The following is a 12,385-nucleotide window of genomic DNA, read 5'->3' as shown; positions in this document are numbered from 1 at the left end:
TAAACAACTGTGGCTGTCCTGAGTTACCACGCAAACAATTTCATCACACGCAGAGTACATCAATATGGTTATTTCCTATGTCATTATAAAATGGCTCACTCTTACATATTTGTTTTGTTAAAGTCCAGGGGCCTCATTTATAAAGGGATATACGCTCAAAAGATGGCGTACGCCAGTTTCTACGCAATGTTTGCGATTTATAAAATACTAACTTGACGGGAAAATGTGCGGTCCTCCACGCAAACTCTAACCCATGCGTACGCACTAAGCGCAAACACGGGAGAGACGAGAAACTGCGACACCGTTGGCAGAAGGAAGAATGGAGAGAAATATGTGGAAATAATACCATAAATAAAATGTTACCTCTCATTTATCATATATGAAGAATTCATTTTCAAACATTGATTGAAGCCAATCTTAAAATGATTTAACAAACGCCTGTTTGAGACTCCTCAGTGCACACAAAAACATAACTTGGAGAAATAAATACGGATATGTTATTGAAAACCACCTCGAATATGTTGTGTTAATGTTATGAAATGTTTTCTCATAAATGATGCGGTAAGCAGGACAGAATTACGTCTAAACTGATGCCGTTTTGCATTTCTATAGGTTGTAGATACGAGCATGGTTTTATATACTATCATGTTTAATGGTGTTTTATGCCGTTTGCCAAGACTTGATAAGTCGCTCGCAAAACACAGGAGGTATGGAAACTAAGAACACCATATGTGGTAAATTGTACAGCTAATATAACACAACACATTAGTTGTATTTCCTTGAACTGGTGGATATAGAGTTGCTGCAGTGGAGACGCTGCACACAGCTGATCGACAGCTGGAACACAAACCACCAAATACAAAAACATAATTCAGATCCAGTCGTCATGACTCCACACCGGGGGGATTCCCCATTCACTTCTTACAGTCTCTCATCAAGGGGGTGTCTCCTGTCCCCGGTACAAACACACTGCCTGAGGAAGGCTATGTGTATTGTTTTTGTCATTAACCTTTTTCGGGCCATTTATTTATTTTGGTGATGATCCGACCTCCATGTTGCTACTCTGGTTCAAACGGCATCCACCAAACAATATGATTTATCTCGACCTCCCCAAAATAACCAGAATCTGACACGGTGTGAGCTGTCTTTTTTAGCTGTTCTGTCGTCATTTCCTGCTATCTTCTTCATAAAGTCAGTCAAAATGAATGAATGAATGGGCGTTTCTTTGACTATTTATAGGCAAATATGGGCGTTACGTGAAGCCTGCAAAAGCTGCACCGCATTTCGAGTCGGTTGTGATTTATAAAGGGAAACCGGCGTAGGAAGTGCTGTACGCACTTTCCTCGCCGGTACGCAATGTTTGGTGAATCGGAAAATGTCGGAACATTTCTGTACCTATCTTTTGGATTTCTACTACGTAAGCAACCTTCCCACGTGAATCCTACGCACGGCGTTATAAATGAGGCCCCAGATCTTAACCATCAAAGATTGATGAGCGTTATAAGCTCTGCAAGAACACGAACACGACTCCACCTTATTGGTTTTGTGATATTTTTTCTCATTCTTTGTCTTTATTGGAGACGTTTTGGAACCTCATTCCAGCACAGCTCTAATCCAGCGTGTGTGATTATGGATCTCCTTGTGACAGGTCAGAATATTTATATCTATGTCCCATCTGTGCGCAGATGGTTCTCCTTTTCATAAATCATTGAGCTAAGGCAATTGCACAGGCAGGAGGAAGTGAGAGCTCCCACTGTGTCCAATAGCTCTTACTTGTTTGTTTAGTGAGATGTGCTGAGAGAACACATTTGAGCTGTATCAAACGTGACACATTTTAAGTCTGAGCGGATGTTTTTGAATAAATATGTCACTTTCTGCCTTCTTCATTGTGTGCATGAATTACTGTGTCTGTGTGAGTGCTTTGCAGCCGCCGCTCGCTCCAGTAAATGAGCCCAGCTCATTGTATCACATTTGCACAAATATGTTTGCTCAAGATAACAAACTGTTTTGAAGGCTTTGGGAAATTGTCTGTCTGTGCGTGTGTATATAGATCTGGGCTTTTGGTATATACTGCAGTTGTGGAAAAGTCTTTGAACATTTTCATGTTTTGATCAGAAGATGTTGTACACAGACATTCATTTATGTTTGTTTGTAATGTCTACCTACAGGCCTGGGACTTTTTTTTTGTCATCTTTTTTAATTTAATGATGACAGTATAGACTGAGGAGTGAGTCCCGTGAGTTTCATATATTTTCTTCACTCCGCTGGGAAACTGTTCTCATGTCAAGAAGCATCAGATCAGTGCATGCACTGCATCGTCCAATCAGTGAGCGATACACAGTAAGGGGGCGGAGCGAGTATCTGTGGATTTCATCGGAGGATGGTCTTGTGACAACCCTGTGGTTGTCCACCAGTTGGTGCTGCTGTAACCTGTGTTTCTTGTAATCAGCAGTGATGGGACCCACCTGTGGCACTTGATTCCAGTAGATAAGAGGGCTGCAGAACAGGCTCTCGCTCTCTCTCAGCTGCCCTGCTCGGTGCAGCAGGACACTGCTCCTCTGTTCTGTTTTATTGTTGGTTGTAACCACTGTGTTGGATAAAATAAATGATTGTTTTGGGCAACTCCGGTGTGGAACTGTTGTCCTTATGTTACAAGCAGAGCCAGCTTGTAACATATGGGGACTCGTCCAGGATCCAAGAACCAGGTGATAGTTGTTTACTTGATTTGTTTGCCTTGATTGTGTAGACCGTTTGTTCCTGGTGTGGGGCATTAAGGAGTAGCTTTGGAATGACCTTTCCTGATAGACATAAGCAACATCTCCTTCAGGGGAGCTTGTTGGTTTGTTATTTTTGTTTGTTATTTTTGTGCATAAACATGATTCGAAATTTTTTTGTCATGGGTACACGTCCGTGGCTGTCTTTGTGAGTAACAGCTTCGCTGGGGCTTTACCGGGTCATTGGGTAAGTGTTTAAAACACCTGTCGTAGCATGCATGAAGACTAGGGTGAGACAAGATAGCTAGTATTGGGTAGGCAGTTAGCTAGGGGAGAGGTATTCCAGAGTGTAACAAAAATATATATATATTTGTAGGTGTCTGTGCACCGGGTTCAAGGGAGTTTGCATAATGATGGCTACATTAACAGATTTTGTGAAGTGTCCCAGTGTGGAACTACTGGAAAAATGTACTAAAGACCAACTGTTAAAAATTGCAGAGCATTTTGAGGTAGACGTTCCAAAGCAGGGTCGTAAAGACATCATAGTGACTATGTTACAGGCACAGTTGATACTGCAAGAAATTCTGCCAGCAGTGGCTGTCGATGATGGCTCCGAGGAGGAGTTGGCTGAGAAGGCAGCTATAAATCCAGAGCGGCAGAGAAGTGCAGGTTTTTCTTTGGTTGACTTTGGTGAAATGACATTTGAACAGAGAAAGGAAATAATGCTGCTGCAGTACCAACAAGACAGTGAACGTGAGGAACGAGCAAGTGCTCGTTAGGACCGGGCTAGAGCTCGTGAACAGGAAACTGAGATGGAGCGTTTAAGGTTAACTACAGTGGTGCGGGAAGCTGAATTGCAACAAGAGCGTTACAAGTTGGACCTCATCCAAGAGGGTAAGCTTTCTTCTGGGGTGTCCCCAGCTACTTTTGATGTAGCTTATAACTTGAGGTTGTTACCGAAGTTCGAGGAGAAGACTGTAGATTCTTTTTTTGGACTTTTTGAGCAACTTAGCCAAAGACGACAGTGGTCTGATTCAGAGAAAACATTGTTGTTACAGTGTGTGTTAACTGGTAGGGCTCAAGAAGCATTTTCTGCATTAAAGGAATGGTATGCTCATGACACTCATTTAAAAAAAATTATCATCCGATAAAACAGACCAGTCTCTGCCAGTCTCTCTCTTTTTTTTTTTAATCCGATGACATTATCAGTGATTTTAAACTGATTAATTACCGAAATAACATCATCACTGTGGGCGGCGCCATTTTACCGGACGTGACGTAAACCATGCGTTTGGTTTCGAGGACACGTTGATGTTCATGTTATTTACTGTAGTTACTCTCTTCAAATATGCCTCATTGTATCGCGAAACATTGCCACAATTCTGATAGGAACAATCCACGGAATGCTCGGATCCATCTGTTGCCAAAAGGTAAGCGTAGGAAGTACGTTCGGAGGCAGTGGCTAGCGAAATGTGGCCGGCCCGAACCGAAAGATCCACAGGCGCATGTATGCAGCGAACATTTCAAGTTTCCGGACGACTACTCTGAGAGTATGATAAAACATAACATGGGATTTATTGAACAACCATTACTTAATGGAGATGCAGTACCATCGGTCTTTCTGGTGTCATCACCGACCAGGACACCAGTTCGGCCAGTTGAGAAATCGCCCTCTACAAGTGTGAAGCGACGGAGGACCAGAAGTAGTGCTCGGAGTAAGAATAAGGTATGTTATGGCGCATTTCCATTGCAGTGGGTAGCCCCGTTTAAACGTCCTTTATCGTCCAGGCCAGGCCAATTTTTGGTGGCCTTTCCATATAGCGTAGTACCGGCTAGTGGGTATTTCCCCCCAGTTTTTCCGGCCCCATAAAATCGTGGTTCTAGGGCCAGGGACAACGAGGCTGAGTATGCTAAACTAGAGAGGGAATCGCTAGCAAGGGTGGTACTACATGCATACATATCTAGTAATCAAAATCATTGTATCTACTAAGTAGTACTAAGTAGGCTCGAACCTGTATGGCTGAATTCCCCCTTCCGATCTCTTCATATTGCTCAAAACTTCGCCATGTTTTCGTGTGTTTACCATAGACTGTATATGGTGTTTACAAAGTGAACGCATGGATGACGTCACGACCATCACGTGACTACTGAAAATGGGCAAAATGGCAGCGGCCTGACGGAATATACAGGTTTTGATAAAAAAGAGCTATAAAATCATTATTTACCGGGGAATATCGCTGATTTCTTCAGGGTATGGTTTAAACATAATGTTTCACTAAATACTGAAGTTTTGATTAATTATCTAATGAGTGGAGCATTCCTTTAAGTATGGCTGACAGTGAAGATTATTTAAGGGTAAAGACTGCAGTGCTAAAAACGTATGAGTTGGTGCCTGAGGCCTACCGTCAGCAGTTCAGGAAGCTAAGGAAGTCAGAAGGACAGACCTATGTGGAACTTGCTCGGGAGCTGACGATGAAATTTAATCGGTGGGTCAAGGCTTCCGAAGTAGTAACTCTTAATGATTTGAGGGAACTGTTCCTTCTTGAACAATTAAAAGATATTCTTCCAGAACGCGTTGCTACGTACCTGAATGAGAATAAGGTTAAAAATGTAACAGACGCCGGGGTGTTAGCTGATGAATACACGTTAACACACAAGATTCATTCAGGGGAGATATTTGACTGGGGGAGCAGAGATAACTGGTCTGGTGACCCCAGATAAAGTAGATCCAAGTACTTGCTACTTTTGTTTGGGTAAAGGACACCAGAAAAAGGAATGCCCAGTACTTGCAAAAACCAAGGGACTCCAACATGTTCAGTTTTCCAGGCCTGTTGCCCTTGCAGCTTCTCCCCACAAGGTTGCTACCGATGACGCTATAGCTGCGGTTAAACTCTATACTACCCCGTAACCAGTTGCTGCTGCGGTTTCTAACTACGGACCAGCCCTGCAAGAGGTGAAACCTCGCCCCTCCCAGTTGGCAGATGAAATTGATCCAGGGTATGCCCCTTTCATACGAGAGGGTTATGTGTCTTTACAAGGAAGTGAAAAAAAATTCCTTTTTAAGATACTGAGAGACACAGGTGCTATCGATTCATACATAACTGAGGGTGTTCTTCCATTTTCCTCGGTTACTGACACTGGAAGTTGTGTATTGTTCAAGGGAATTTGGATGCAGTTGTTGTCTGCTCCAAAGCATCGGTTGGTGTTGTTCTGTGATTTACGGCAGGGTGAGGTTGCCATGGGAGTCCGGCCATCTTTGCCTGTTCCGGGAGTGGCAGTCATCCTCGGAAATGACTCGGCTGGCGGCAGAGTGTGGCCTGATGTGCCTCTTTCACCAGTGGTGTCCTCTAAGCCAGTGAGGGGCGAGCTTGCTGACCCTGAGAAGAAGCTGACAAAGGTAGTTCCAGCTTGTGCAGTAACACGAGCCCAGACCTATAAAGCACAAGATAAAAAAAAGTCATTTCTGAGAATATTGTTTTGGCGCTCCCTGTTGTTCCATTGTCTGTCTCTCGTAGTGAATTGGCAAAGAAGCAGCAGGAGGATCCAACTTTGCAGGAGCTTTTGTCCCAGGTTCACCCCAGTTTACCAGTACCACTGAGGAAAGTCATCACCAAAGAGTCCGGCGTGCAGGTGAATGTCAAAGTGGATAAAACTGTGCAGTGCTCGCTGGGTCCTAAAACGCTGTTCTGCTCAGAGGGAGTGCCCCTGTCAAAGTCCCCCAAGAGCCCGGGGCTGGTTAAAGCAGAGGGGAAGGCCCCGTACTGCACTACACCGGTGAGCCACATGCGCTTCCTGCGGCCTGTGTCAATCTACTCCCCCGTGTTTGACCGCAGAATCTCCAGGAAGAAACTCAGCTATGCGGATGAAAGTGAAGGAGGAGCCGACGAATCCGTGGATCACGTTGAGTCAGGGCATGAATGTGAGAAGGGTGACAGTGGCGAAGAGGACAACGGGAAGGACTTCAAGACAAATTTCCACAGGTCTACAAAGGGTTCCAGCTTTCAGTTCCTGGAGCAGAGGTATGGTTTTTTCCACTGCAAGAAATGCAACATCCGGTGGGAGAGTGCGTATGTTTGGTGCATCTCTGAAACCAGTAAGGTGTACTACAAGCAGCTCTGCCGGAAGTGTCAGGTTGGGTTTAACCCCTACAGGGTGGAGCCCATCCTCTGCAATGACTGCTCTCAGACTACCTGCAACTGTGAGAAGAAGCTGCGGCACATTAACATGAAGAGGCCTCACCGCAAGGACCGGTGTTGTCGCTGAAAGGGCTCGAGGTTATCCTGCAACGCCACCTACAGCTTCAAATACCTCGTCTGAGCTGCCCTGCATGTTCGCTCGGGTTTGGAAGCTCCCATTCCTCAGCAGACATTCAGTACATACCACAAATGGAAGTTGACTCTCGTAACGGACTTTAAGATCTTTATATATTCTCCTACCAGCGAGTAGATGGAGATCTTTTGGTGGTTTATTTGAAGCAATCTCAAAAAATCTTTGTTTCCCCTAATTATCCTGGAGCTTAACTTAAACATAAACTATTTTTGTAAGGAAAAATTAAATAAATGTATGTTTTATGTAGTAGCTGTAAGTATAAGCTCTGTTATTTGTTTGGATGTTTCAGTGTCTTGGGGACACTTCTTTTATGGGGGGGGGGGGGTGTGACAACCCTGTGGTTGTCCACCAGTTGGTGCTGCTGTAACCTGTGTGTTTGTTGTAATCAGCAGTGATGGGACCCACCTGTGGCGCTGATTCCAGGATATAAGAGGGCTGCAGAACAGGCTCTCGCTCTCTCTCAGCTGCCCTGCTCGGTGCAGCAGGACACCGCTCCTTTGTTCTGTTTTATTGTTGTTTGTAACCACTGTGTTGCATAAAATAAATGATTGTTTTGGGCAACTCCGGTGTGGAACTGTTGTCCTTATGTTACAAGCAGAGCCAGCTTGTAACATATGGCTCTGCTTGTAACATACAAGTTTGGTGATTCCTCGATTATCGCTCCTCCATTATCGCTCCTCGATCCTCCGGCAGAAATAAGCGTCATGGGACGGTGCTCAAGATGGCGCAGACAAATCAACTTCCGGTGATACAGAGGAGCGAGGAAATGAAAATAATCGACCTGAGAAGGACCCACGGAGTTAGCAGGACTCCCAACGGAACCCCCAACGGAACAGGACATTGGGTTGGCAGGACCCCCGGCAGAACAGTAGTCGGCTGGACCTCCAACGGCACAGGACATGGAGTTGGCAGGACCCCCGACGAAACAGGTGTCGGCTGGACCTCCAACGGCACAGGACATAGGGTTGGCAGGACCCCCGGCAGAACAGTAGTCGGTGGGGCCTCCAACGGCACAGGACATAGGGTTGGCAGGACCCCCGGCAGCAGAGTAGTCGGCAAGGCCTCCAACGGCAAAGGACATAGGGTTGGCAGGACCCCCGGCAGAAGAGTAGTCGGCGGGACCTCCAATGGCACAGGACATAGGTGTGGGAATCTGACGTCATTGTCACCTGACGGTGTCCCCTGATGCGGTCACATGACCGGTGACCGGGTAAACAGGAAGCCATAAAAAGTTTGCCGTCAGTTCAAGAAAGTCTCTCTTGGCTGCCTGTCACTGGTCTTCTCCCTCTCACAAAGGTAGGAATAACAGTTTTAAGGTGGTTTTATGGTCTTTTTAAATTAACTTATGCAAGTGGCTCATTTAGTTTGGTTTTATTAGGGTGAGTGCAAGACGAGATTTTACCATTGACGGAGGGAAACTCTCCCGACAGGCACAAGACCGGGTCTGTTATGAGTAATTTGCTTTTAAATGGCGTTTTTAAACCGACATTTTTAATTGTGTTTTAAGCAACTTATTTATGTGTTTTACAGAGCTTAATGTACACAACCGGCCCAGCTACCCCTGATATTAAGTGACCATTTCCCCGGCAGGATTAAGCTGAGTTGGAAATCTACTCTGTGGAAGTATGCCTTGTTTTTAACTCTTTCATTTTATATTGAGTTGGTGAATGAGGCTGGCAACTAACATGTTATGTTGTTTCCTTTTCAAAAGGACCAGGCCAGCCACTGTCCTATAGTGTTTCTTGTGTATTTTCTTGTTCATTTTCTTCATGTGCAGTGTATGGCAGTATAGTCATTTTATTGTTTGTTTCGTAGGTTGCGCTCCTCTGCGGCGTAGGCATGGGCCCGGGTGGAACGCTGCGTGCCTTCAGTGTAGGGACTGCACGGTGTGACACTTTCTTTTCTATATGCTAAATATCTCACTGTTATTATTTTATAGAGATTGTGGTTTAAATATTGCATGCTTATGTTGTTTTGGTGTGTGGCTTTTCTTGTTTTTGTCCCTCGCGATTAGCAGGCACTGCGGACCGGGCCTGCCCAGCGGAGGAGGGTAAATTATATACGTGTTGAATTGTATTTGCCATTTTTACACTTTACATGAATTAACATTTTAAACAGTTTCCAACACTTGTTAAATAAAGCTGTGTTATGTTTTTGGAATTCATGCCTCTGTCATAATTGAACCCATTAAGGGAAGCTTTAAAATCGATCCACGACTTACATTTAGGGTCCACGGGTTCCTCCTGCCCCTTAGCAGGAGGTGGCGTTGTCATCAGTGACTAGCTTTACATATGGTAACCTCAGTCACGGTTACCACATAGGGTTGGCAGGACCCCAGGCAAAAAAGTAGTCGGCGGGACCCCCAACGGGACAGGACATAGGGTTGGCAGGAACCCCGGCAGAAGAAAAGTCGGCGGAACCTCCAACGGACCAGGACATTGGGTAGGGAATTGAGAGGGGACTCGAGAGGGGACTCGAGAGGGAACTCGAGAGGGAACTCGAGAGGAGACTTGAGAGGGAACTTGAGTGATGACTTGAAAGAGGACTCCAGAGGGGACTTGAGAGGGAAGTCGAGAAGAGACTCGAGAGGGGACCTGAGAAGGAACTTGAGAGGGGACTTGAGAGGAGACTTGAGAGGGGACTTGAGAGGGGACTCGAGAAGGGACTCGAGAGGGGACTTGAGAAGTGACTCGAGAGGGGACTTGAGAGGGGACTCGAGAAGGGACTTGAGAGGGGATTTGAGAGGGCAGTTGAGAGGAGATTTGAAAAAAAACGTTGATGAAGCTCATCCATTTAGTAATGTAGAAAGAAGACAAGGACGACTATTGCGGTAAGCATGTTGTAACTTCCGATTGTTGTTGTCATCTCCGGGTATCCCGTGTGCCTGTTCCGTTGCTGATAGCTTATTATCTTAACTTAATCGATCGTTTTAAAACTCTTGATCACGGCAACTGCCTGACGTTGTAATCAGGATTGGGTTGTAACGGAATACATGTAACGGCGTTAGGTAATCAGAATACAAAAATCAAGTAACTGTATTCAGCTCGCGTTACATTTGAAAAACGAGTTATCTGATTACAGTTACTTTCGTAAACCTGAAGTGAATACATTTTGGATTACTTATTGGAATTATTGATGGAAATATTTCCTCACAACATTTAATATTCATTATTAAAGGTACAGCCGAATCATCACAGCGCACAAACACTTTTACCGCCGCAGATGGACCAAAAAAGGGAGCGGGGAAAAAAAGGGGCGGGGCCGCTCAGTGAAACAATAACAACGAAACATGGAGGAACAAAAGTCTGCGTTTAAGTCGTGTGTGTGGTTAAAACACATCAAGACACGTAACTGTATTTGGATTACTTTCAGAGCCATGTATTCAGTAATCAGTAACTGATTACATTTACAAAGTAACCCTCCCAACCCTGGTTGTAATCACACGTTACTACAGCTTAAGCACTCACAACTCTCCTTCTCTTAGCGACTGTAACTCCACAATTGCCTACACTCTTTTCGGGTTTGCTAACGGTAGCTACTTTAGCTTGATAGCTAGCCATGGCTCTTTCCCCACCCTCGGGTGCTATTTCCTGCTCTCACTGTCTCATGTTTGGTTACTTCCCTACCTCCTTTACTGGTACGATACATGTGTTAAATGTAGTATGGTTGGAGGCGGGAATCATAGCCATAGAAGCCCGGCTAAAGGTAGCTCCTATTAGCCGTCCCCCGACAACTCCCGAGCAGCAGGGAGACTGGGTGACTGTTCAGAAGGGGCATAACGCGAAACCCGCAGGTCCCCACCAACCCGTTCACGTATCTAACAGATATTCCCCACTCAGCGAGACACCCGCTGAGAAGCCAACTCTGGTTATTGGTAGCTCTATTATGAGACACGTGAATTTAGAGACCGAAGCCTCCACAGTCACATGCATTCCGGGGGCCAGAGCGGGCGACGTTGAGGCTTAAACTGCTGGCTAAAAATAAACGTAAATACAGTAGGATTGTTATTCACGTCGGTGGTAATGATGTTCGTTTACGCCAATCAGAATGCACCAAACTTAATGTGGAGTCGGTGTGTAGTTATGCTAACACTGTAATCTTCTCTGGCCCCCTCCCCAATCTGATCAATGATGACATGTATAGCCGCATGTCATAATTTCAGCGCTGGTTGTCTTGGTGGTGCCCAGCAAACAATGTGGGCTTCGTAAATAATTGGACAGCCTTCTGGGGAAAACCTGGTCTGATTAAGAGAGACGGCATTCATCCTACTTTGGAAGGTGTAAATCTAATTTCGGCAAACATTTCAGGGCTTTGTGGACTTAATCCATGACAAACTGGTGTACCGTGCACCAGGTCCTTATTCAGAATTCTTGTTTTTTTAGTCTTGTTTTTTGAGTTTATCAACTTTGGTACTTAAAACAGATAAAGTAATTATTGTAGGTGACTTTAATATTCATGTTGACGATGATAAAAATAGCCTTACTGTTGCATTTAACTCTATATTAGATTCTGTTGGTTTCTGTCAGAGTGTAAATACACCAACCCACTGCTATAATCACACTCTCGACCTTGTTCTGACATATGGTATTGAAATTGAGCAACTATTAGTTGAACCGCATAATCCTGCTTTATCCGACCATTTCTTAGTAACTTTTGAAGTACTGTTACTAGACTACAAAGCATTAGTCAAAAGCTCCTGCAGCAGAAACCTATCTGTTAGTGCTATAGCCACATTTAAGGAAGAGATTCCACCAATACTTAACTCGATAGCATGTCTGCATGTAAGGGAGGAAACTTATACAAAATGTACACCACCCCAAATTGTTCATGTTGTTGATAGTGCTACAGATGCGCTGCGAATACAATTAGACTCTGTTGCTCCTTTGAAATAGAAGAAGATAAAACAACATAGATTAGCTCCATGGCATAATGCCGAAACCCGCAAAAGTCGAGACAACTTGAAAGGATATGGCGTTCCACTAAACTTGAAGAATCTCGTTTAATTTGGCATATTACTCTCAATGAATATAAGAAAGCACTGCGTAAAGCGAGAGCAGCCTACTACTCTTCATTAATAGATGAGAATAAGAATAATGCAAGATTTATTTTCAGCACTGTAGCCAGGCTGACAGAAAGCCACAGCTCGATTGAGCCTTCTATTCTCATAGCACTCAGTAGTAATGATTTTATCTGCTTTTTTAACGATAAAATTGTTACTCTTAGAAACAAAAATAATGACCTATTGCCTTTGACCAGTTATCAACAGCTCCCGGAAACGTAAGTTCTAATATTACACTAAATAGTAAACTAGAATGCTTTTCAGCCATAAACCTTGAACAATT

At 44.4% G+C, this 12,385-nt stretch overlaps 1 pseudogene; it reads left to right on the top strand.

Annotated features, from left to right (window-relative positions):
- The first annotated feature begins 5,042 nt into the window (after positions 1 to 5,042).
- On the top strand, positions 5,043 to 7,031 carry LOC117539520 (annotated as a pseudogene).
- The last annotated feature ends 5,354 nt before the right edge of the window (positions 7,032 to 12,385 follow it).

This window comes from Gymnodraco acuticeps, unplaced genomic scaffold (assembly GCF_902827175.1).
Source record: "Gymnodraco acuticeps unplaced genomic scaffold, fGymAcu1.1, whole genome shotgun sequence".
Lineage (NCBI taxonomy): Eukaryota > Metazoa > Chordata > Actinopteri > Perciformes > Bathydraconidae > Gymnodraco > Gymnodraco acuticeps.
This window is presented reverse-complemented; position numbering and strand designations above follow the sequence as displayed.